This window comes from Doryrhamphus excisus, linkage group LG5, assembly GCF_037039965.1.
Source record: "Doryrhamphus excisus strain RoL-2023G ecotype Guam linkage group LG5, RoL_Dexc_Guam_v1.1, whole genome shotgun sequence".
NCBI classification, from domain to species: domain Eukaryota; kingdom Metazoa; phylum Chordata; class Actinopteri; order Syngnathiformes; family Syngnathidae; genus Doryrhamphus; species Doryrhamphus excisus.
The window spans coordinates 24,540,626-24,568,176 of NC_136361.1; the positions used below are offsets into that span (position 1 = coordinate 24,540,626).

A 27,551-nucleotide genomic window follows, 5' to 3' on the forward strand; every position below is an offset into this window, starting at 1 on the left:
TTCATGTTGTAGCTCTTTATTAGCTTATTAGCTTGGGCTATCTTTACTGGCGTACATTTCAGTAACCACCATCTTCTCAACAGAAACCCAACTGGGACGTGCTATAGAGTAGTCAGTGTACAGCATGCAAAGGAGTGTGGATTTACTGACCTTGCAGCCATTATTATCCAAACAGTCGGCAGCACATCTCCAAAGTCCAACATGGGAACATTTAGTGTGAGGACCTTCATTATCTGCACTGCTTCATCATCTCGGCCATGGAACTCACCAGAGCTGAACAGGGAGACTTTGTACTTCTCCACCTTCTGCTTGAGGATGCCCCGCAGGTCCCTCACCTTCAGCTTCATGCTCAGCTTCCTTGGCAAGGTCCTGGTCCTCTTGGAGGAGTGTTCTCAAGGGACGGGATCAATCATCCTTCCCTCCATCATGGTGCAGTCAATGTTGGAATTCACCCCCCCCATACTGCAAGCAACGACCTTTGACTCACGTGTGTGAATATATTGTCCTCGATAATAAATACACATACGTATACTTATAGTAAGTATACTTATAATTATATTAAGTACACATATAAGTATACTGCCAATGTTGACCATGCCCGTGGCCTCGCAACGCCGACATGAAGATCCAAAGCTCCGACCTGCAAAGACAGAACACAGAATATTAGAACCCACTTCGCTTTCTCACAATAGAACAGATCTATAATCTATATCTGGGTTCGATTCCCTGCTTGGCATCTCTGTGTGGAGTTTGCATGTTCTCCCTGTGCGTGCATGGCTTTTCTATGGGACTCAGAACCCCCCCCCACCCATTCAAAAACATGCTAGGTTAATTGGCCACTCCAAATTGTCCATAGGTTGTCTATATGTGCCCTGGGATTGGCTCTGGGGTAGGCTCCAGCATACCTGGCGAGGGGAGTGTTATGCAGGTATATTATGCAACTAATCAATACGTGAAGTCAGTAGATGCAGTCAGAGAAGACGTTCACAGAGGTGGACTGTACCCCCCCCCCCCCCCCCCCCAGACACAACACCTTCCAGCCCCCCAATCACAGCCCACCACAGTCCAACATCACAACTTCAACCTGAAACCAGAGAACGGAACAAAACGTGAACCTGGAAAGAAGCAACGTGGAGGAGTGGCGAGTAAGAAAAATGTGTATGGATTACATTTTATTCTCTCAAGAGGAACTTGAACCTCAAATGGCGAATGTGGAACGGAGGAAGAAGTGGTGCATATTATGATGAGAGGTGTGGAAGGGGAAAGGATGCCAAAAGAAGACTTGGGGGGGGGGGGCACGTTGTATTGTCAGAAGAGGTACTTAACATGGAGGCAGAAAGTGTAGGCCCAATCGGGTTGGGTTGGCACAGAGCAGCCAACCATGTCAAATGTTTCACTCCACACCCCCCCCCCCCACCCATTTCACATACCTTACCCCCTTGAAATGCATTCATCCATCCGTCCATCACGGCCCCTCCGCTTTCCTCGCCTCTCCCTGGATACGTTTGACCTGCATTGTACTTCCTTTCCCATTCCAAGCTAGACAACATCCCCTCGGCCATTTTACTCCCTGACAGCCTCAACAGCAACGATTACGATTTCAATCACCTAAACGGCCTTCTGCTCGAAATACTCATTTTCATTGTAAACCTTTCATTTTGCTCTCAATCACCGTAATTGTTCATTTCGTCCACCACAAAGGGGCCGTTATGCTCACACCGGACTGACAAGGATTAATTAACGGGCCTTATCCTCACAAATAATGAAAACACTTTAGGTTGACCTTCCACTGGATTACAAATGGAGGGTTAATAATCGTGATTCAAATGTGTGATTGTTCATTTGTGGTAATTATGTTAATTTACTCCTGCGTATAAAGCGAGTCGTATAGGTTGAACAATGGCGAGAAGCAGAATACTACTGCTGTGACCTCGGGTACTACTGTGGACCGTGTCTGTACCCCCTTAGCATTTGCTAACCAATGAAGCTAAATTGGGTAGAGTCGTTTCCGCAGCACAGAGAGCATTACTAGCAATGTGCGGTGAGAATTGTGACCGATTCATCATTAGAAGTCCAAAGCATCGCCTCTTTCTGCGCCACCCTCATCGCCTCTAAAGCTACGCTTATCTGACAAACGCCGCCAGGCAGACTCAATCGCCAGCTGCCGTGGATCAACGACATCATGGCGGACAAATACACAGGATCACGTTGCATTAATGCGACTGGACGGGAGCTTTTCTTTTTTTTGAACTGCACTTCGTTTGTAATGAACGGCACAACAGATTGAAAAAAGAGTGGGCGAGACCGAGACCCTCTTTGGCCAATGGAATGAAAGGCTCGTGTTTCAGCAATCTGTCAAAGCCAGAGAAGGTTCAATGGTAGGTCAGTCGACTGGGGGGATTTTCTCAATATTTCCTTTCACATGGAAGTAAAAAAGAATATTTAGAGGGTGGCTGCTGAGAAAGAGAGAAATGCTCAGACGGCGATGGGACCAAAGATGGGGTGCGTTGAAAGATCGAGAAAAGCGCGGAACATTTGTCGTTGAGGGTTTTGAGCACAGACAACATTTATGTCCAAACTATTACGATTAAGATATGCCTTTATTCGTCCCTCAGTGGGGAAATTTGTATTGCACGGCAGCAAGAGTACAGAGTCAGTTAAGCAGTACAAAATACACAATATAGAAAAATAAACAATATAAACAACCCAAGTATTCACAGAAATCAACAGTTTTTCCCAGAGTTATATACAATACAGTATGTAGATAATATGAGACGAGATGAGATATATGACCAGTCTATACACTGAGATCTTGTTAGAGAGTTAATATGAGGCATTATGGAAATACTTCACATACAACTTAGTATATTGCATTTAGAGCACATTTAATATTGCACATGGAGGTTTATCAGATATTGCACAGTGAATGGGGTCTGGAGTAACTATACTGACTAAAAGCAAGTATTACACAGATGTACATAGCAGTGTAGAAGTTCAAATGGACATGCAAGAATGACCAAAAGGTGTAAGACTGCTGGATCCTATCCAATGGAGGCGGGGTCCAGCCTGGACTGGCTGTCAGTAGACCACCATCCTCCCCTTCTACCACCAGACTACGACCATGAACAATGCCAAGGAAACTGTAAGACCAGAAAGCTAGCACCTTACTTACTGCTTATAATAAGCAGCCACAGGCCGAGACTAAAGAACGTAGAAATACCGGATCCCCTCCATTGTTGTTCTCGCTTTACTGCGGTGCCTTCATGGTCTTTGTTGAGTTCAAAGTTACACTGCGTCGCTGTGTTATGTAACACTATTTTACGTCACTGGTGTAGCTATCGCCATGCCTAGACGCCCCGCAGCGGAAACACGAGCCCGCTCAGGGTTTACCTTCCAAAAGTGTTGCATGGTGAGCAGAAATAGTACTGCAGTATAAAGTATTGCAAAGTACATTGGCTGCAAAACACAATGCCTCGATGTCATTGGGCGACAGCAGTCACTCCAGATGGAGATTGGCCATGAAGGAGACCGACTCCTTCAACCGACTCTGCCCAATCAATGCCACGTGTGACCTTTGGGGGCGCTAGTGAGACGGAGGGCCAGAGCAGAGCCAGAGGTGAATGCAAGGTCAGCAGGCCGCCATCATCATCAAGGTGATATCTGGCCGTACATGTTCCTCCTCTTCCTCCAATTCATCTTTCTCACTCGCCACGCTTCTCTCATCCTGTTACTCGCTACAGCCGTGTCGTCCTCGGCAGAGCTCTGGTTCTTCCTTTCCTGCCCCCCCCCACCCCCACCCCCACCCCCGCTTCAAACAGGCCACAGTCGGTTCAGTCACCAACTGAAAAAGACCGCAGGCGTTTGGAAAGAGGAGAGCAGCGTTGTGGGGAGGATTGGAGTAGTGGGGGGTAGAGAGAGGTAATGAGAAAGAAAGGTGGGGTAGGTTGGGGGGGGGGGCTGCGACAGACATAAAGGGGAGCAAATGAGAACCAGTGGCAGACAGAGTGGGGGTCTCCTCCACCCAATGAACGCTGGGGTTAAAAAGTCAGAGCTGTGCTGCAGAGGCCGTTCTTTCATCTGTTGGTTCCGTCTTTTTGCTGACGTGAAATGTGGCACTCGGACCAGCAGACGACTTTCCTGAGTCGCTGCTTCCAGGTTGCTTGGCAACCGCCACTTGTTACGACGCTACTATCCAAGGACGTTTCAGCAGGAAGTAGTGTCTCCATCGGTGAAGTGTGACCTCGACGGCCATCCGCTGTGTATTAGCAGACGTCTGTACATGCTACAGCAATGGAATATTAGCATCACTCCGTGTTGGATTCCTGTATGTGCAACTAAGAAGTATTACTGTAAAGAGGAGTAAAAAACATACAGTATATAATAAAGACTTTCATGCGCGTCAGGACAACCTAGGTTATGGCAGGGAAAGTATAGATTAGTTATGTATTATCATACACAAATGAGAAAAGTAACAGGAAATTTGCACACTTAGAATTACCAGCAATAGCAAAAACCAAACTAGAGCCCAAAACTGTTTCTCTATGCTTGAGGCTACAAACGACTCACATCGTTTCTGAGTTGCTGGGGTAGATATTGGATGTCCTCTTCTTTTTCCGTGGATGGAGTTGAGGCTTTGTTTGAAATGTTCCCTTTCCTTCAAATTTGGACACAAGACATCAACAGTCATTTGCTGACAAAATCTTAGATCAAGTACTTCCTCGTCTCATTCAACGCTCCCAATGAAGCTGTTTGTGCTGTTTCAACGTTGAGTGCGTCACTAAATGTGGTATCCTTACTTGTTTGTTTCCCCAAAGGGTTCAAACACAAAACCCATGCACGCAAACACTGACGGTGGCAGCAGGCCAGAATAGAAAGTGTCTGCTGAGATTTAAGAGCTGTTATTTTCACTGGGATTTGCTGTGTGATGTTTCCTCCAACAAGCTGCTGAGCGCTGCAGCAAGAGGATAGTCACGCTGGAGCTGCTTTGTATGAATAACATTTCATGTGCAATAATCTGGGCTTTTCTCTGCACACGTGCACAGATGGGAAATGGCTTCAACTCTTGCCACAGTCACACATTTGCTCTCTCTCACACACATGTTCAACTCTCAAGTTGGATACTGATGAACAACGGATAGAATTAACGAGAGATGAATTGATCAGCTTGCGGCGCAGACAAAAGTAGCCAAATTCAAATGAATGCTGTAATGATATCTGGCATTTGTGCGAATAAAGTTTTAATGCCAAACCCTGGCAAAGTTCCTGAAGTCCGTGGTGTGGTCGGGAGTACTCGCATCGCCTCGTCATCATGTCACATGACACAATTTACCTGACTTGGGGATGAATTCCAGTCTTAATTTCAGTTCCTCTCATGATTTCATTTGAGGAAGGTGGCGGTTGTCGTGAATTACTAATCATTAGAGGAGCATGAATGAAATGATGCCTCCCATCCATGCACACAATGTAGTCCGGGTGGCATGGGCTTGACTTTTGGATTACTTTTATAAATTGGGGGTTATCATTAAGAATTCGTGAGGAACGGAGTGGAACGGAGTGTGTGCATGCATTGCACTGCCCCCCCCCCACACAGATCAGTGCACTCTCACAGGGTGGGCGGGTGAACACAAGCACCGTACCATTGGCCTAATGGGAGTCAGCAACACATACAGTACAAGTATGTCTGCAGTATGTGTGAGAGCGTTATCAGTGTGTGTGTGTGTGTGTGCGTGCGTGTGCACGTGCAAGTGTGTGTTTTCAGACGAGCCAACACATCCGGATGACCAGATGAACCTTTGAGGCCGAGCAACCTGTTCGTCAAGTAGATTGTGACACGTGTGAAAGCCGTTGGGAGGAGCGCTCGTGTCCCAGCATGGATGTCTGCGTGTGGGCACATCCGTGGATTTCCAGTACTCCAATTAACAGTCAAAGGCAGAAAAAGGTAATTACAAAGCCGCACAGGAGACTTGAACTCACACTGAGGCGCACATTTCCAAGAAACGCACACACAGCCACACAAGGTAACTAAAACATGAACACACACGCCTCGTTGATGAAAACGTAGCGACTGCGACAATTTGACGTGTTTTCTTGGATTAGCCATCGGATCTCCTCAAGGACAGATAGTGCTGGGTTAGTCAAAGGAATCATCAAGCCGAACCAGATTAACTGTCAACTATCAACGAAGCTCATGTCTAAACTTCATTGTGATATTTTCATCACACTCTTGTTTTGTTTACTAAGACATGGGGCAAATGGCGCTTTTACTCTGAAGGAACAACGGAACAACGGAAGTGTGTTCTGTGTATTTGGAGAATGTATTTATGGCTGAGGCGAAAACAAACCTGTTTCTGGTTTCTTGCTCAGAAAAAATGATAAAGAAATGATAATCAATAAATGAATTTATGGCCCCACCAATTCAACCGACGGAGAGAAGATGAGCGATTGTGCGGTCTGGCTTTTGGGGGAAACAGTTTTGTGTGTATAGACGTGGCCTCGCTTTGTAAGCGAGACTACGATGCACTGCTTCGTTGTTCCTGATCACCACAACATCAGCTGAGACACGTCTCCACCATGAACCGCAAACAACCGCAAACAACCGCAAACACGTCGGAACACAAGCGCTGCTCCCAAAGGCTTCCACACCTCCGCAAAGGTTCCCTTCTGAGCAGGCTGTTCAACCTCAACCTTTTATTGGGTCATCCAGATGTGCAACCAGACCGTTTGGAACAAAAAAGAAGGTTGAGAATCCAGGTCAACCGGTGCCGCACGTTTGCGTTTGTGTCTGTCGGCATCTACAGATCAAGCGACAACAAGACCAACTGCAACATGTCCAAACATGGCTGAAATGATGCAGAAATGTGTTGGCGTTCATCTGCATCTCGCCTGAAAAACAACTGCTTTTAGTCCAAAGACAGTATTTACCGTGGCTTTGGCAGACCAAGGTCACCAAGAGTTAATGAGCGTTCCCAGAATGCTTCTCCCGAGTCACATAAAGTCATAGTTCCACACATACGGAGCTATTTGCATAGAACAGCCGGGGGGGCGGCCAACACTGACAAGTGTGACATCAACACATGGACTACCCGCTCTTGTTATCTCACCTCTTGTGTCATTTACGGCCCGGAGTCCAGCATTAAAACTCATGCTGAATGGAAGAAATGGACGATGACCGACAAACGGCTGCCTCCTTGCAGATGTTGCTACATGACCATCTTCATTGGAAGACACGGGATCGTTCATCAGGCCACCAACATCTCGGCTCCACTTCATCCCAACTGTGTTTGATGGGGTTTAGGTCAGGGCACTCAAGTTCTTCCCCACTAAATTCATCCATGCGTGCTTTTATATGGACCTTGTGGGGCAACGTGATGCTGAAACTTATGCATATATATAACATAAGTATATATATATAGACATATGTGTATGCTAACCAGTGTTCCACTGGATATTAGCTTGACTTTTCCATTCATCATATCTATTTTGTCTCTTCTCTGTCTCCTTTTCATTTGCATACTTTTCAAATCAATTCAAATGTAATGTAATCCCAAAAAGGCCCCATACATTTCAAAAATGGAAAATAACAAGTTTGCCATGAATGAATATTTCAGGACGGTCTTTCCTTCTTATTTCCTTCTTATTTCCGCCACTCCGAGGCTGCTGCCGCCCCAGGAATGACAACCCTAGTTGGGATTCTGTCGCATCAAGCCAGCAGATTTGAATGCTAAACCCATTAGCTGAGCATCACTCACAGTCAGCGCTGGCGATGATAAATAACCCAAGCAGAGAAATCTGATTAGGGGAGATGGAGGCAGGAGATCTGAGGGAATGAGTTACAGCGATGTTGCCGTTATCGGGCCTCCGTCAGATTGGAAATCGCAGAGCGAGAAAACATGAAATGTTCATCTGCAAGGGGTGGTGAAGGCTGCTTTCCCAAAACATGAGTTGGGACTAAAAATTGGGGTCTGGCGCTTGTCGCTGGTGGGTTGCAATTAAAAGAAAGCTGAACACTGAACGTGCGTGTTTGTTTCATCGTCTAGGATGAACACACCACACGGGCGGCTTCAATGGAGACTGCGAGTGGAAGAATGTGAATTTTTTTTTTTTTTTGGGGGGGGGGGTTAATCATTGACATTCACCTGGCAGTCATCCTTAAATCAAATACAGCGCTCATTGAAATTCAAGGGCACAAGAGTGAATGTTTGAATGAAATATCCTTCTTAGTTTTCAATGGGTAGCGTTTGGCCTCCAGTCATGAAAAATACACAACATGTAAATTTCAACTTTCATTAATCACCGGTGTTCTCTGCACTTAGGGGAGCTGATTAAACTTTTCCAAAATCCTTGGCTCGTATCACTTATTCATTTGGCCCAATCCCGGTCTGGGTGCGCCTTAAAGAAAGACCTCTTTGCGGTTCTTCGCTGGTATTGGTAGCTGACCTCAACTCTCTGTATTGCCAAACTCCCAGCAGGGGAACATGTTAGCAAACAAGAGTCAGCTTTGAGGTTATGCTACATTTGGAAGTATATTTGAAGGAACGCTTCAGGCACTAAGTACACAAGTATCTTTCCCACTGCAGCTCATGTTGCAATGCGCTTCTTTGACTGGTGGATGCAATCTGAAAAATGGCTAAACATGAAATGAGTGACTAATTGATGACTAATGACATTAATGATTAATGATACTTTAGGAGCAGTCAATTCAACAGTGTACTTCATTTAGCCTGAGTTTTGTGGAGCTCCGGAACTACCATAGAGGCCTAAAAGGGGACTAAATGCTCATAAATAATAAATGAACAGACCGTACGATGTTGGTTTTTGAACATTCTGAAAGCTGCTGGCGGCTGCCCAAGCAAGCGTTATATCCCGCCCTCTTCCTGCTTTTAGCACGTAAGCTACGCCCTATGCAACACATGCACATGGAGGTCAGCTAATGATAGCGATTTGACAAACTTTAGCTATCAAATAACGGTATCTTTGCCACATCGCCGCTCCAATTTCACAGCCTTCACGCTATCACAGCTTTTAAAAATATGTTCGTGAACAAATCACGCCATTAACAAAGCCATTAATCGTCACCAAATGTTGGGCATTTTTGCCTAAAAAGTTTTGCCATTTCTCGATAAGGAACCCTACTTCCCTCGTCACATCCACACTGGAACCAATTCACAGCAAGAAACAAGGAATTGCTGTAAATAATGTACAGCATGGTAACAGCAGCACTGACCTTTTTCCTTGGGGTGGCCAAGGTGACACCATTACTCACATGGGGGTGGCAATAAGTTGATGCCTGAAATGTCTCGGTGGCCGGTGGGGTGGCCGGGGTTTGGTGTACTTTGCTGTACTTGGTCCTCGGTCCGACTGCGTGACGCATTCAGACGCTTTCACAGGTGAAAAGGTCAGCCTGGCCCCAACGTGCCCACGTGATGCGGACCACAGAGTCCCCCCCCCCCCCCCCCCGCTGAGGCTGATCAAATATAAAGTCAATAGAAATTAATTACACCAGCTACACCCACGGCTACGGTGACGATGTGCAAATGAGTATACTGTAATATTTACACTTCCATAATTGGATTTCAGGTAATAATGAAGGTAATGGATGGCCACTAGCGCCAAATGTTAATTAGCTACTGATCTGTAACACGGGAATCATAGGAATCATCAAACCTCCCTTTTTTAAATGAATAAATGCCAGACGATGAGTAGCGGCGACTTTGGATCATAACACGTAACACACCATCATCATCATCATCATTAGTAAGAGTTCCCCCGCAGCCAAGGACACACAAACACAACACAACACTAAAGCGTCCGTCTTGGTTAATTATTAAGAGCAAATTCAATTTAGCAGCACTAGTTCAGTGGCAGGCACGTCTGAAGCTCCTGTAAAGAGTCGCTAACGGGTTCCATGAGCCTTCCCGGGAAAGAACAAGCACACGTTGACATCCATTGATTGACCTTTCCCGCCGTGCGTTATTAATACATGCAGGTTGCATTAGGAAAGGTTAATGAGCAGTTGGGGCACAAAAGCTAACGTGGAAGACAAGCACGACATATCCTAGTCTAAGTCAGAGCCTTTTTTCACTAAATATCACCTCTTTTTTCCTGTGGTAATTCATGATGCTGCGCATGTCCGACATTAGGTACACCTCCCCCATCTGATGACGTCACAGTGAGATAGCGTTGAAGATTCAACGTGTTTGTTGTCATGCTCACAGTAAACAATCACATTCTTACTTTGCTGTCCACTCGGAAAACCAGCATGAACGTTTAGTAGGACGAGGGTGGTGAAAATAGATAAGACGCAAGTCAAATAAATCGAGATATTTGAAGGCATCAACAAGTGAAAAAACTGCAGACACGGAAAGATGTCAGCTGTGCTACATGCAGTACAATATACAATTTGAACTGTGCAATATACATTTAACTGTGCAATACACATTTAACTGTGTGCTGTGATGTCCAAAGAAGAGTGTATTTCAGGTTAGGAAGTGTCTGTAGTCTAATGTTCTGGTCAGCTGTTTGAGAGTCTGGTGGCAGTGATGTAATGTATACAGTATCTACCGTATAATACCTACAGTATCTACGGTATAATACCTACAGTATAATACCTACAGTATCTACGGTATAATACCTACAGTATAATACCTACAGTATCTATGGTATAATACCTACAGTATAATACCTAGAGTATCTACGGTATAATACTTAGAGTATCTACGGTATAATACTTAGAGTATCTACAGTCTACAGCATCTTTATCCAAATAAATCCTTTGCAAGTCCCCAGTTTGGGTTGCATCAGCAAAGGTGGGACGGGACAAACATGCTGAGCTAAGAGCGTTCTCCAACACTTCTGATTGCATAAAGCTAATTGTGCTAAGGAACCAAAATAGCCTTTGAGTTTGCTTTAGGGTGGAATGAGAACTCGTCTGTGCAGCCAAAGCACAGCAACCAAACGCAGGCACTAATTAGGCTCGTTGCTTCCAAATTTAGAAGGATACGGTAAAAGAAGGTCCATATGAGAAGAAGCTTCAGGGCGTCCCTCAACTTGAAAACGTGGCTGCGCTTGCAACTGCGGGGCTTAATTAATTCAACAGGCATGCTTGTCAGGTCATATAAAAATAGTTTGAGATGCTATTACAGAATTACGATGAGGCGGAAAGGTGGTTAATTAAAGTCGCAGAGACTTGTAATTGCAGTAGCCATCTTGACTCCTTCTCTCACCTTCCTGTCATGTAGCGTTTGCTTCTTTGACGAGTGCATAGAATGACAAAGCCCAAAGAACAAATCCAAGCTGGAGACCAGGATGGTTAGAGAGAGAGAAGAACTGCCAAAAGACCATGTGACCCTCCTTAAAGTAACTTATGGAACTTCCCAAGCTGGACGTTAGAGTCTATTTATCTTTTTTTCACCTGGACGCGGGTCAACTGAGAGTCAGCCATCGGAGCCTTGATCTCAAACTCCCATTCTGGTAAACTTTCAACTCCAAAAAGCTCCCCTGTTGCTACTTTTAAGTCTTTATCGGGCACCGGTGCTCCAAGAGCTTTGTTGATAAAGCCACTTTGGAGTGAGGAGATTTCACTCACCTTCTCACACTGTTTGGGGATAAGCGTGTTCACTTCAAAGATGCTCATTCGTGTCAGAGAAGCTGAAACGGGAAGCAGATATCAGATGCCAATGCTAAAAGTCTCTGATGTCAACAAGAAGCCGCTGTCAACAGCAGGGGGCAGCACCCCACGGCGACCATGCACACTAACATGAACCAGCACTTTAAGAACCAGAGCAGGCCTCCCAGAGACCAGACTCAACGTGATGTTTGGAACACCAGAAGATGCCTGCACACTCATAGGTTCATGGGTCACATCACCATCTGCACAAAGAAGCGTGAAAGTCTGCATCTTCTGTTCATTTTGCATTTTGCACTTCACACGCTCGCTGCCTTTATCTATCTGTTACTCACTGAGCAAACGCATGGGGGGGGGGGTGCAGAGGACTGAATAGCAGCTCAAGAAAAAACAACAACGTCCTGAAGATGTACAGACAAATATTTTAAACTCATTTCTGCAGTCCGTCGGATGTGGAATGACAATAAAGGAAAATGGAAGAATTGATCAAATGTCCAAAATTGCAGGAGCAGCAAGAAAAAATCCACCTGAACAAAACAAAGGCAACTTTTGTAGTGAACGTCAGCACACAACTGAAGTCAAAAAGCCAAATGTGCTCTTCTAATTACACGACTGGCTATTACGGATGTTTAATGGCTGCGCTCCATACTGTGCCCTCGGGCCACAGTGGAATAGAGGGCACATGTGTGTGGAAACATATCAGTCATATAAAGCGGCTAGTGAGGGTTCCAGTTGACCCCTTTGACCTGCGCCACAATCATATCGGACGCCAGCAACAGCGCCCTGGGGGGGGCGCCTCGTGTGGGCTAATGGACAAATGAGAGAAATAGGTGTGCAAGCATGTGGCTTTCAGTCCGCTTTGTGTGTGTTTGTGCATATGCATGCACAAACATGCATATGCACACGCATCCATACATGTGGAGTGTGTGCATGTGGCTGGCAGCACGAGGAGCAACAAAGCCTCAGGCTGAGACAGACGGACGCTAAACCACGTTACCCACACACCCCGATGCCTTGCTTAATAGTGCATGAGATAAGAACACTTGGATTTGAAAACACCCCCCCACCCCTCGAGAAAGTCTGTTCTCACGTTGGAGACTACGCTTGTCCCGGATGGGTGGGCTCGCCAACCAAATGCCAATGAAACTGCACAACAGTCCACGTATTGGATGAAAGAGCACGTTCTACACAGACACGCTGGAGTCTACACCGAGGCAACAAAGACGAGCATGCGAACAAACAAACACAGATGCACCAGCCGATACACGACTTCCACGGCCGTGGACGTGTGGACACTGAGGCGTGCAAACAAGCTGTCGTTTGCATAGACAAAGCAAACACAAGCCCGCCCTATTTATTCACGCTGTGGGAAAATGTTGGCGTTTACCTGCTTTACTCCGAATACCGAATATAAACTCCAAATAAGCTCAGCAAGTTTGGCTTTGCAGCTCGCATAACAAGACCTGTCCCAGCCAGATCTTGGAAGACCGGTTCACGTCAGGTGCAGGTAGTAAAGGTCGTAACTTGAGATGAGATAAGTCATGCTAAACTCAAAGAAAGTGATGAATCATCATATTCTAATGGAGTTTCAGGTAATTGGAGGAACGGAGACCGCCAAAGCTGCAAACTCCCACAGGGATCCCATTAAAGGCGGCTCTGCATGGCGGCCACATTCAGCATACCTTTGCATGCCTGTGAAAGTACCGGCTTATCACGCTGCCACTTTATAGAAGGCAACTGAGCAGCGCAAAGGATGGGCGACATCGCAGCTCTCCGACCGCATCATGGCGTTGCTTTAAAGAGCGCTGTTGAAAAATATCTTTAAGTGGAGACATGAATGAATGATTCTCTGGAATTAACTGATCTAAGTAATCTTGTGTTGATATCATTGTATAATAAATAATAAGTGCTAATAATGAATGCGTTCATTCATCAACAGTTATTTTATAAACTAAATTGGCATTCCGATGTTCAAAACAATCTGCTCAATATAGAATTTAAATAGTTCAATCGGGGAAAATGTACGTATTACATTTTTGTTTGTTTCCGCCCCAGTCAGACCTTGGAGATAGATGATGAAAACCAAGGTCAGCGTAGAGGTGACGACATAAAGGTCCCAATGCAAACATTCAAAGACAGTTGCTGCAAGCGTTAGCAACAAAGGAGAAACACTATCCTTAACCACCAATGGCATATTCTTCCGGTCCCGTGCCGGGTCACTGGGGAGCTGGAGTCCATCCCAGCTGAAAGAGTGTGAGAGGCGGGGTATACCCGGGGCAGATGGCCAGTCGACCACAGGGCATGGAGACAGACAGCCATTCACACTCAATGTAGAGCTCCCAATTAACCCGATGAACCATGAGATCATGAGAGGAAGCCGCAAATGTTGGAGGGGGGCTAGCCGACAAAAAGAAGAGCAGCATTGCTGTTGACGGTCTCAAGTTGATCCAGCTTCATCCATCTCAGTCAGTCCTGAAGCAACACAAGCTAATATTTGCCACAAACTGAAGAGCAGATTCCTTCCGAATAGTGTTGTACACCACGTTGCATAACAAAGTAATCCTTCATCCTGAGTCTACAGAAGCCACTGTACTTTTTGTGCGAGCTGAAAATGACACATTTGTATTCAACGCAAAACAAAGTGGAGAAGAAGCCCAACTTCCAGTCGAACAGAAAACTTAGCTCACATGTCAAGGACGACGTGTCTTTCTTCCATTCTTCTCCAAGCCTGTCAGCCAACAGGATTAACCGCCATCCGCAATGTCAAATACGGCTGCAGCGAACCGTCAACCTTGATGGATTCATAGAACTTCTCAAGGACATCACAAGACTTTTCAAGCATCACTGAAACTTTATGTCCAGATCGATTGGATGAAAACATTGATGCCGCTTAGTTTCCCGAAATGATGTGTTTTTTGTCTCACGTTCGCCAGGCAGGGTAGAATATTTTTAGATTCTTTGGCCGCTCCTGAGACAGATGAGTCAGCACAAAGGGACTGCATCTATTCGTTCCAACAGATAGACGTTCCTCTGAGGCAAGAATTATACAGACGCTTGTCAAAAAGTCACAAGTTACCCTTTCAAGTGTATGCAAATTAGTACCTGAAGTTTTTTGTTGAGGAGTAATGTTTAACATTTGCGTCTGGTAACTCTTGCTGTCACTGTCAAATTTGCATTTCTGTCAGGCATCATTTCTGTCGATGTAGCGACAAGTGAACTGGAGGTGAACTAAGGGGGGGGGCATATCCTCTCTTCCTGTCTGTTGTAGAGCTGCGGCGTGTCTTGTGAGATTGAGACAATCGCACAGAAAAATTAAGGCAGAGGTTGCGATAAAGAGCTGCGGCGGCAGGGAAGGCAAGTGGGGATGGGAACGGGAATACATCACGTTGGGAAGCAAACCAGGAGAGGAAACACCTGACTCTGCTTCGTTTATCATTCATCCATGTCTCTGGCCACAGTGCACGCTGTCAGCAGCCCTCGTTAGCCCCCCCCCCAGGTCGAGAGCATCGGGGATCTCAGCGGCTGGCAAGGCCACCACTGGTGGCGCACGCACACGCACGCACGCACACACACACACACACACACACGCACACACACACACACACACACACAACAACAAACACAAATGGCGGCCAGCGAGTGGTAAATATACAAACACTGAATCATTCCGTCCAAACTCTGCACTGTTGAGGTAGACCAAAGATGAATCCATGAAGATTCAGCAGACATATCACGGACTCCAACTTTGTACCCCCCCCCAACCCCATCTAACGACACCCACAACAACGCCTCCATCAATGATGCCAGTGGCTCGAGTGCAGACCAACAAACGTCACATTCGAACATCACAATAAAAAGTCTTAGTCAAGACATTTTAGCCACAAAAGCTTCGACAATGACATGTGTCCTATGTGTCCTATACTTATCAAACGTGAATAAAATCACTGCTTTCAGTGGCACAATCGGAAGGTCGGATTAGTCCAAGACAACCCTGCCTCGGATGCTGCAGAGTTCAAGTCTGGTAAAATTGGGGACGTCTTGGACAGTTGTCCGTCAGTTGTAAGATGTCAGCTCCATGGAAGGCCTTAAAGGTCTTACATGTTGGCCAGTGAAATGGCCGTTTTCCGGTGTTAGCGATGACATGCCAAAGGATTCCAAGGCCACGTGTAAATCTGGTCTTGGACAGCTATCTGGAAGCTAACCCTGCCTGTCCATCAGTGGGCAGGCTAATGCATAATTGAGAGCATGACTCATGCTGACTCAGCTCATTTCTCGGCGGAAGATGAATCCTTGACCTTGGCAGGAAACAAATTTGAATCCACTGTGATTCAGCAACGAGCGGTTGGACTTCCAGAACACCAAACAACAACGCAACGTGAGTGGGCCGGACCGCGGACCCCGACCCAAGGACCACGGACGTGAGTCACAAACACAGCATAACCAGTTGGTATGCAAATCTAATCTAATCTCATTCATCCAGGACATTTACCAGGGCCACGCCTGTGACCTTGTGCGCCACTCTAGCAAGAATGGCTGTCAGCGTACACGATGTCCTGGAATGTCTTTTGACGAGAGTGACTTACAACGAGTCCATCTTCAGCTGCATTGCCACCAAAATGACACATCAACAATAAACAATAAAGGCGTCTGTCCATTGTTGGGTCTTACATTGTCTCAAAAGCTTAGAGTTAAAGTGGGCTAGCATGTCGTCATTTAGAGACTGCGTGTGGTGAAGATATGCCGTATTCGATGAAATACACTTCATCCAAAATATGAACTCCTACTTAGCCACCATACGCTGGATGTGAACCATGCAGTAATGTGTCCTGTATCCAGGCGTATCCCAGCATGCATCTCTTACATTATTGAGAGCCAGGCACTTACTTGGGATTATTCATCCCATTTCCAGCCACTCAGATTATGACTCTCACTAGACTGGAAAATCGAGTCATGTCGATTGTCTCACGGGAAGCTTTTCTTAGTCTCCAGTATAATCTGCCCCCAGATTTGTTTTTCTGTGCCGTAAATCTCCCCAAGAGACACCAAGAGTCTTGACAGGAGCCATCTTTGAGGATAGCTACCTAAGTCCTAGACAATACCACAACCAAACTGCTCTTGCTTGGGGAATTGATTTGTTGTATTATGTCACGCGGTTCTGTGTCCCACATTCAGCGGTGGATACTAGTATTACTGATAAAGGAATACTGAGCAATATCTCTGAAATGAAGTTTATTTCCAGCCTTGTGCCTTTGGATTGTTTTTCATGTTAATAATACAGATTGCTCATTAAGAGGATAACGGAAAATAAATAAAGAGAATAATTCACCTCAAGTGTTCAAACCGTTTAGTCTCATTTGTATATTTATTTTATGAAGATACATTGTATATATTTATACGTAATGGAACTCCAGCTGGCGTTGCAATGCTACTTTTCCTCTCTATGGAAGGACATCAGTGACAAGCACCTTCCAGCCACTTCAGGATGACGAAGGTACTGCAACACCTCCACATAGTACGATGTTTCTGTGTATTTTGATGTCCCATTAGCAAGAATAATGTTGCCACTCTTACACTGAAGACCTGGCCTGCTTCTGCAACAGAAACCAGCGACCGGCATGATCCAACTCCAGGCGCTAGGCAGGGCTTGCGCACTGAACTGAGCGGTAGCCTCATCTCAACTTCTGCTGGGTGTTTGATCGGGCGGATTTGACCCTGGCATCAGACGGTAGGCCAACAATACCAGACCCTGTTCATACATGACTGACAGGATTGGATGCCAAGTCATGGAAATGGAAGAGTAACAACTATGCGACTCTGACTATGCGGCTATAATTGACTTTTACTTCAATCATTTAGTGCAGGATGAATACAGGAAGGCACACGGTGAATGTGCAAAAAAAGCATTTAAAAAGATGAATATCCAAGAGTCAAAACAGAAAATGGAAAGTTATTGAAAAGCGAGAGGAGCTGGTGTTCCCTTGGCTCGGTGCATGAATTCCACATTGTCATATCGGTGGAATTCCAGCGTGCCGGCCTGTTTGGATGTACTTACAAAAGATGAAACGTCTCTTTTGTCCGGGGAAGCTCACACCGTCGGTATCGAATATGGCAAGTGTTGCGCTGCATAATCTTATTTATCACACTATTCCCAGGTACATTAAAAATATATCCCCAACAAAGCAGAATCCCATTCAGTACTACTCAACCATACTGCCCAATTCTGACAAGGTATTACACAGAATAGAAAAGATATGGTAAAAATGACAAGATACTATTTGGGATCATGCTGCTAAGCATCAGCGCCCAAACCGTGGCAGATACGCAGCATCACAACGCCACGCACACGCCACGTTTCCTGTTTAGCACCCAGCCTAATCTGACAGCTGGATCCACACCAGATTATCGCTCATTGTCATGACCCAGGGAAAGACACAAATGGTCGGGTATGAATTCATTTAGTGGGACCACATGGGATTATAGCACCTGGTTTAAGATCTACTTTTAAACAGGTTTTGCATCCCAGGTGATGCAAACATGACAATAGCTACTGAGTCAAATAGTTTGTTTTTTTTAAGTTTAATCTCAGTCAATAGGACTGCTGATTACCTGTATTAATGAAACACCTTTCACTTTTCTTGACTATTTGTTTTGGAGACAAATGTTCCATGCATACAAGCGCTAATCCATGAACCACAACAAGTAGCAAGCAAAGAGCTTGTCTTCGCTCAGCTCTGTAGTACTCTGGAGTACTTCCCCCAAGTTGCACATTCAGGAAAAGAGTCGGTAAATGGACACGTCGGATTGAGTCAGATGACCGACCGTCAAGGACAGCTTGTACCGTGAAACTGTTGTCACATTCCAAAGGTCTAACATAGCCTGGCATGAGGAGATACAGCATCTCCTCAGCAACTGTATCAGCAACAGCTGAAGGTTGATAAAAGCTGCCCGCACTTGCTGGCATGCTCCACGGGGCAAGTTGACACAGGGTGCAAACGCCAGCTATCTGTGCCCTTCGCCATGATGAAGTGAAGGGCTCGGACCCATACAAATGGAAATACAGAAGAGCAAGTACGGAACATACCGCAGAGATACAAGATACACAATACTGTGTTGCTTGGAGGAAACACAAAAACGAAACAAAGACTCTAATCAAGGCCCAAGTACTGAATTCCACCACATTGCATACAGTCGTCCCTCGCTCCTTCGATCTGTCGCCATTTGTCAAAAATGAATCTGTACACTGTACATTAGCAATGTGGTGTAAACAAGGAATAATAAGAGCAAAGGTGACTTTAGGGGTGATATCTTGTTTCTACAGAGCTCTACTGATTGTTACAAAAAACATTTAAAAAGTCAAAAACAGGATTTCTATGCTGTAACTATGAATAAATAACTCCCAACGTCACTCACCGCCCTCCTTCCCTCATTTCCACCAGCACCAGAACACATTTACTGCAACACACACACAAGCATTATTTGTCTTCAATGGCCAGATTATTTCACTGTAGTTTATATATCTACTCTATTGAGTAAAAAGAGTGCAAAGGTGAATATAGCGGTGTTATTACATTGGCAAGAGGGTTCTAATAAGGTTAAAAACCACATTCAAGGTCGTACACAGGTTTTCTATGCTCTAACTTAAGCGTGATAAAGGAGGAATTACTGTATTGATCATACACATTTCAGACTTTTCCTACAACAATTACATTCGAGTCAATGGCTTGTCTAATGTGGGAACCGTACAACGTACAGATTCCAGACACAGCATGCCATTGTTTTTAAAAATATACAGTCTACTATCAAATACCACCTCACTTTCAGATACTTTCTCAAAGAAAAGAAACTTGCAGTCAGCATTCTGGTCCAGGCTGATCAAGCATTGGTAGACATGCTCGCTGGCAAATTGTTTTTTCTTCTGGCTAATACATTTTTGGAGATGTGACCGAACAGATTGGTGTAGTCCAAATTCTGGCATGGAATTACCCAAGGGCGAGTAACTAAACTTGATCTTAAAATCCCATCTCGTGATTCTAGCATGGATGGTTTTCTTTCCTGTGAGATAACCATTTTGGAACAAATAACAGAAATAAAACGGACGGCAAAATCCATAAAGAAAACAACATGCAAGAAGACACCGTGGAAGTGGAAAGGCCATGAATGAATCGAGGTGTATTAAAAGTGTAATGCGAATACACAAAGGAAATAAAATTGCTCTATAAAAGCTGTCAGCCATATGATTTACTGAGCCGCTATTAGAGTATTAAAGCCCACCAGTCCAGATATGAATATGCGAGCTACTGTTCCTGTTGTCGTGACACATGGCTGTATCGCTCGGTGTCTATAAATCACTGATTTATAATCTCTTAACGACCAGACAATAACAGATTTGTCTGTGATGAAATCCCAGTCTTTACACCCTGCCTGCCTTCTGAGCCGGTCTGTGCCAGTCTATCTACATATGCATGTCTGCGTGTTCCCGCGTGGCAAGGACTGATGCGTGGATGTGTGTGTGTTGCTGTGAGCAGCAGATTTAGCTTTGACAAAACCCCCGTCTTTGGGGGGGATTATCATTCTATCCCCAGACAGCAACACGCTGGGCATTTGTGGAGGTAATATGCTGACCTGTAATCGACAGACAGACAACAGACTGAGCCCGTTGTTAAGAACAGTGTGTTTACATCTATACCTGGGCCAGGAGTCGTATCTTCAGGGACTCTTCCACCCAGGGCGAAACACACCATGCCAGTGCTCCAATTCAGTGAATTTTTTATTCGGCGCTACTGTTATGTGCTTTTCTGGCTGATTTGTCATGCAGAAGTGAGCGGTGCACTTTCGACTTTAATGAAAACCCTACAGGCCGACGCACAAGCAGCAAAATAGATTAGCATCATATGATTCGCTCCCGCAGTCTTCCCATACTGTCACCATCACGAAACCATCCATCCATTTTCTATACCACCCGTCCTCACTAGGGTCGCGGGGTATGCTGGAGCCTATCCCAGCTGACTTTGGGCGAGAGGCGGGGTACACCCTGGACTGGTGGCCAGCCAATGGCAGGGCACGTGGAGACCAACACCCATTCCCACTCACATTAAGATTCAGGCAGTGGTCTGAAAACACTCGCATTTTCCTAATTTCTGAAAATTAAACACATTATGACACCATTGATCTGCTAGATTGGAATGATTGGAAATGTCACCAAGTGCATATTGGCTAATTATAGGTGTCTAGTCTAGTGTGCTTTTACACAGCAGGCGTCATTGGCCAGGAGAATAAGGAAGCTCCAGTCTAGAGCGCTCCGGTTCCATAATCACACAGTGAAATATAAAATGGCAACTCCACCTTGTCACTGGGAGACACCGAAACAGTGCAAGGAGCTGGATATAAGTCAGCTTGTCTTAAGACCAGCCTTATCATCCTTTTTGCTTTTCATCCCATCTTCTGGTCTCGTCTCGCAGCATCCTCACTGTTTCCATTCTTCCCTTTCTGCCCATCATTTACGCTCAATCCGTTTTTCCAGTCTTCATCTCCCTGCGTTCCCTCCCCAGCCCTGCATCCCCTCCTTCAAATGTTCTGCCTGCTGAACAGTCATAAAAATAATTTATTCCTGTCCCCCAGTGTGGGGATGTATTAGCATGCCAGCAGAGCATGCTAAGTTATCTCGGAGCTACAGGCGCTGAGTGGTAATACTAAGCTCAGATAATTTGCAACAGGACGACCACGGGACGTTTGTGGCTCAGAGAATTAGAACTGTCCCTACAATTCGTCATGGAGAGACTAATGTTTCACTGCACTGTAATTTACTGTACTGAAGTCAGCCAGTACAGTACTGCGTCCTGCAGTATGACTCAATGATACGCACGTAGGAAGACCAACCAGAAGTCAGCACGCAAGCCAAATGAAACATTATTGTTGCTGCATTTTCTCAAAGCTCCAGTTTTCCAATTTGGAGTCTTTTTCTGTCAAATCATACGCCTGACCTGGGTTGGATTCACCTTGCAGATACAGGTGTGACACGTTTACATGACAGCCACGTGTTAAAACAGCAACTTTTATGTCTACTTTTTACTGAACGTGCTCCATATACTGTACATATTAAAAGGACAGAATCATAGTTCAACTGGCAATTCATATTTCATTGCTAATAAATACTGTGAAGTGTTTTTCCTCTTGTGACTGAATGAATTACAAATGAAAGAAATTTGGCCCATCATTCCCAATCCTTATGTGGAACATGAACACCAAAGACAGTTTCTACGAGCTAGCTCACGATGCACATCATTGGGATCCACCCATTTCCACGACATTTCCACTACAACGTTCCATCGTTTTTCCTGACTACGGAGTCGCCACAGCAGATCTTTCCATTCACTTTGAAGTGATGGCCAATGGTAAATTAACGAACCAAGAAGTTTCTTTGTAGTTCTAACCGTAATCAACGTTCTTCTACTCACTGTTTGGTCTGTCCTAAAGATCGTGCTTTTTTCCACAGCATCTGACAAACGTCTTATGACGTCATCTCGCCACTTTCAGGACAGCCAATAGCTACTTTTCTTACTGCCAACAGTGTATGCTTAGTCCTCCATGATGGGCCGCTCACACTCTGCTGCTTTGCTCCAACACAAAAATATGCTTTTTCTGTTATCTCCAACAGAATAAAGAGCTTAAATTAGTGTGATAGCAAAAGCAGATGGACGAGATTCTGTGAAACCAGTGGCCATTTTAATGAGCACTCCAGCTTCGTCACACATTTAAGCCTCATAGCGGGAAGATGACACAGATTAACGTGCTAATGTTGTCCTGTGTAACTCTGTGGATCAGCTTTAGAACTCATCTCCCACTGAGACAACGCACAAAGACCGACTTCCATAATACCCCCCACCCCCAGATAAGTAAACGTTATGAAAATGTAACTGTGTTTGATAATGGTATTAGAGATAAGCAATGTAATTAAGCAACACAAAGTAGAGCAAAAGCGATGGTGCTTATAAAAGGCTTCCTGTCCTCAACCTGATCTTTCTGTTCCATTGAGAAATTCCATAATTGGGTCTTCAATGTAAAACGTGTCATACGTATAATGTAGGGAAGCATATGGAAAGTCCTCAGAAAAGCATCTATCGCATACTTTCAAATTCCCTTTCTAAAAGTTAGCCGTGACAGGCTCCAGTTTAGGATGGGATGGGATGGGTGGATGGATGGATGGATGGGTGGATGGATGGGTGGATGTCTTGTCAATGGACTATACTCTAGGCTTGAAACTATTCTTGAGAAGAGTCAATAGAATGATGATGATAGCTGTACACAGTCGTCCTTCACTACATCCTCGAATTTGCAGCTTCACTATATCACGGTTCTTCAAGCATATACAAATTCATATACCATGCTGTTCTATGGTTGAATACGGCCTATTATTAGACAAAAAAATGTTGCATATGTAAGCAAATAGTATTCCAAGCATAAAAATGGCTACGGTAAATGAAGTGTAATACAAATACAGATGTCCCTTGTTTGTTTCTGGCGGTCCATTGTTTCCAGACCCGACCGCGATAGACCGTGACTTTCCGTGAAGTAGAATCCCATACTATCCTGGGAGGACGAAGCCTTCGTCTTTTTACTGTCCAACTTCATATTGACTGCTGTGCCTGTTTTTTAGCTCTGAGTTTTGTATCTTAATGTGCTGTTTTTATTTCAGCTTTATTTTTCTTTTCATCTCACCGAAAAGCATCTTTGACTACCTTACAAATAAAATGTAGAATTATTGTTATCATTATTATTTATTTTTATTATTTTCTAGGCCAATTCCATGATTCTGCGATACTGTGACGCTGCACAGTGGCCGCCCCAGCAGAGTTGGAGGGCCCCCCCTTGCATGTGACAAAGAGATGCACACACCCTTTCCTGTTTCAACACACGTACCGTCCCTGCCAGCCCCGTCTCCATGACATCAGCGGCCATTGTCTACCACGACCTACATCTGTCCTACCTGTGTCACCGGACTGCTGACTGACCCGCATCCCGCATCCCGCGTCCAGGCACTTCCAGGCAGAGACCTGCGTCAGAGCACGCCAACAGCAGGAGGAGCGCGGGGGCAAACGCTGGTTTCCCTGCGTGGTATTAGCAAGTATTACTGATTTAGTATTACTTACTATTATTACTCATTACTTACTGATAGCAGCAGGATGGGCTTTCAGCTTTCATTTCAATTGCAAACTTGCATCATAAACATATATCATAAATCAACCGTCTGCATGCCACACAACCACATTTGTGTTTGGAACAACTAAACACACAAAGCGGTGAACGCTGAGCGGTCATCCTGATGTCTCCCCATAGTGGAAATGCGGTGCTGCGGGGCCATGCGGTGCTGCGGGGCCATGCGGTGCTGCGGGGCCATGCGGGGCCATGCGGGGCCATGCGGGGCCATGCGGTGCTGCGGGGCCATGCGGTCTGCGATGCAAAGAGAGACTGGAGGCGGAGCTTGGATGCCGACAATGACCACTGCTGGCTCTCATTGGCTCCCGATGACATCATTGATAAGGTGCTGCAGACTGAATGGAAGTAGTCTCTCTCACTCTCCCTGACACGCATTACTAGCACGGACTAAAAAGGACCCCCCATCAGCCCCTCACGGCCTTTGGCGGCACAATCTGGGGATTTCAGGTCCATCGTTCAAATAAAACAAATAAATGACGCTTTGTCTCCCCGCTCTATCGCAGAATGAAAGGTTATTCATTGTCCATCTTTGATTCAAACGCCATACAAGATGGACATGTGGTGTGAAAACGTACGCCTGAGGATGTTTGCCCAAAGGCACCAAATGAGAATGGTAGCGTTCCTACCGCCGTTCCCTTTACAAGGCCTTGGCTGACAAATAAATACACCAACTACGGCCTGCTGGGGGGGACGGGGGGGCAGGACGGAACAACGCAACATCCACTAGTGGCGCTTTATGAGTGGAGTGTACTTTAGTGTGTAATCCAAACACGTTAGCCAAAAGGAGAATCGAGTCGCTGATGAGCACGACTGGCGTGGTCTTCATCAGCCCCGAGCCAGTCTGGCAAGGCCAGGATGCTGACTGCAACTTTGTTCATCCTTTACAGTCCTTGACTGCGGCGATACCAGCTTTTTCAAGGGAAATCATTAACATTGCAACGGTTTGTAACCCCCCGTTTGTAACAACCCCCCCCGATGGTAAGTTGAAGACTGATGTGATGCTCTACCTGGAATCTGTGAACCTCCCTGCTTTACATTCATACCCATGGACCATCTGGACTGGCCAATGAAGCTAACATGTTTTTGGGATGGGGGGGGCTGAGTACCCGGAGAAAAGCCCCGCCTGCACGGGGAGAACATGCAAACTCCACACAGAGATGCCAAGCGGAGATTCCAACCCAGGTCTCCCCATCTCCTGGCTGTGTGGCCTGCATGCTAACCACTCGTCCAACGTGACCCCCCTCCCCTCCATGAACATTCTTTCTGAAAAACAGTGACCCCCCCCAAAGTAGTGAAGGATGACTGTTGACAAAGTTGTAGAAAGTCTGGGCTGGACTGGGCCAGTTGGTCGCTTACCTTTTATAAAGACTCAAACTGCAGATTCTTCCATCCTGGTGAGTCCAAGCCTGAGTGCAGAAGGAAACCACGGCGTTCCTACAATCTCCCAAGTATATCCAGGTTTTTACATTTCCAAGTTTGCCTTGAATGCACCACTCCGGCAAAGCTGCTTCTGCTCAGGTTTAAATCCTTAGGAGTTCTTCTCGTTTCCAAAAAAAGTCCAGTCTCTTAATCCGTAAAGCTTCTTCACAGATGACTCTGGAGTTCCTCCATCATTCTCCACAAAACTTGGAAAACATTTCTCTGTCGGTCCGGGCTTTGGGATCCAGCTACATTTGGGAACATAAGAGAAAATGTGAAACAAAAGGCTACGATTAATACATACAAAAATAAACAAAAGACATACATATACTGTACTATTGTAATATATATAATAATATAAGATAATGTATTTAATAAAATATAATAATATATATAATAATATATTGCAAAACCATCCACCCACCCAAAAGTTGCCAGGCGGTCCAAAGTTTTCACAAGTTTGAAACTACTTTAAAAAGTTGTTCCAAATATAATATTCATATGGAATACATTTGTTCCAAATATAATATTCATATGGAATTCATGCAAACACTAAACTACAAACTTTTAACTGCAAAACCAATCATGCTCATCATTTTGACGTAGTGATGGGGGGGTCAAGGCAACATTTAGCCACACCATTCTTGGTCTGCTTATATAGAATGTGCAAAATAAGGTACATACTGTAATAAAGTCAATAATTCATCAGCTGTCATATCCCCACACGCTTTATCCTGGGGGGGGGGTTAAAGTCTAAGAAAATATTTGAAAATAATTTGCACCCCTTGGAAATCTTTGTTTGCATCTAAAAGCTGTCCCGAGTGGATGCCCCCCCCCCCCCCCACCGAGGATTTTCTTTGCGTGGCTGAGAACAAAGGAGCCTTACTGTAACAAAGACCTCCTGCTTGGACCTGTTGATCAAGTCTAGTTCGAGTCCTATTCGAGGGGTATTGAACTTGGGGTGTTTCATACCTCATCCTTTCACCTGGGGGGTCTGCAAAGATCTTTGTCACTCCGTCCTGCAACTTTTATTCTCTTTCCAACCGGCTTGACACCTGATTGACACCACATTGGTCTACATTCCCACAGTCCAGTCCAAACTTCGCAGGGCGCGAATACAAGAAGTGGCTGACCGATTGATGATGATGATGATGATGATGATGATGAACTCCGTACAAACTGTTACCGAAAGAGTTTTTTCCACCAAAAGTCGCTTCCGCTACGAACTTGTGACGAACATCAGCTTCGTCCCGAGTCCTTCCACCCGAGCTGGCCAGGAAGGGAATCAAACCTCCTGTGGTGAAGTCCGCTCATGTGGAGTCCAAAAGCCCGAGATGAGCATCGGACAAAGGAACCAGGAATGCTCCTCGCTCCTCTCTCCTCTCCTCTCTCCTCTCCTGTCTCCTCTCTCCTCCTCCCGCCGCCGCCGTCTGCCTCCTCCGCTCCACCTCTGCCGCTTTGTCCTCAACTTTGTGCGCCGGCGCACCGACAAGAGCGGCAACTTTTCCTGGAAGAGAGCACGAATCCCTCTGGGAGTCAACACGGACACGGGAATATGGGAATATTTACCTGGGAGGCAACGCACTAGAAGGTCTGAAGGTCTGCTCCGGGCGTCTTGGAGGAGAACTACTAAAGTTTGGAGGGACACATGCGGCTTTGTGTGCCCCCCCCCCCCCCCCCCCCTTTGTCTACACGTGTGATAGATGGATGGGGGGGGGGCTCTTGGCCGCGCCTAGTTCATTCAGTCCCGCCCTCTCCGAGTACTAGTACTACATTAGTACATGGACACCCAGCCATGTATACTGGTATACTGTGTATACATGTTATACTCACATCTTCACAGGAAATACACACTTCCATGAATATTAGGAATATTAGATAGGCAGGAAACAAAGGAAGGGACGTTGTTGTTTTGTCTACAGCATCATATTTCATATTTCATAGCTACGTCCTTTTTTGGTTCCCGATGTTAGCGCTTGCTAACGTCGGGACGCGGGAGTCAAGCCTTGGACGCCCGCCCCATGAAGAGCCAATGGGGGCTGGCTTTAGACCGTGGAGACAGGTCTACCCCGATGATGACTGACAACAATAGACATAACGACACCCTAAGCCTGGGGCCTCAAACCTGTGGTCTGCGGGTTGTTTGCAGCATGACCTGCGACTAGACAATGAAGAGGAGTGTAACCGATATAAAAATATTTCTTCTGGCATGCTCCTACGACATGAGATGACTTTCATGAATGACGTTAAAATAGCTTGACTGTGTTTCAGACGTCTGGACTAAAATCCTGTTTGC

At 45.5% G+C, this 27,551-nt stretch overlaps 1 long non-coding RNA gene across 1 annotated transcript; it reads right to left on the bottom strand.

The window, feature by feature from the left end:
• LOC144898476 (uncharacterized) lies at nt 1–26,918 on the bottom strand. Its single transcript, XR_013627356.1, has 4 exons — nt 26,841–26,918; nt 26,228–26,762; nt 25,193–25,503; nt 1–640 (listed from the first exon to the last, which is right to left on the bottom strand). It is a non-coding gene; the product is annotated as an uncharacterized LOC144898476 (long non-coding RNA).
• Nucleotides 26,919–27,551: the final 633 nt, after the last annotated feature.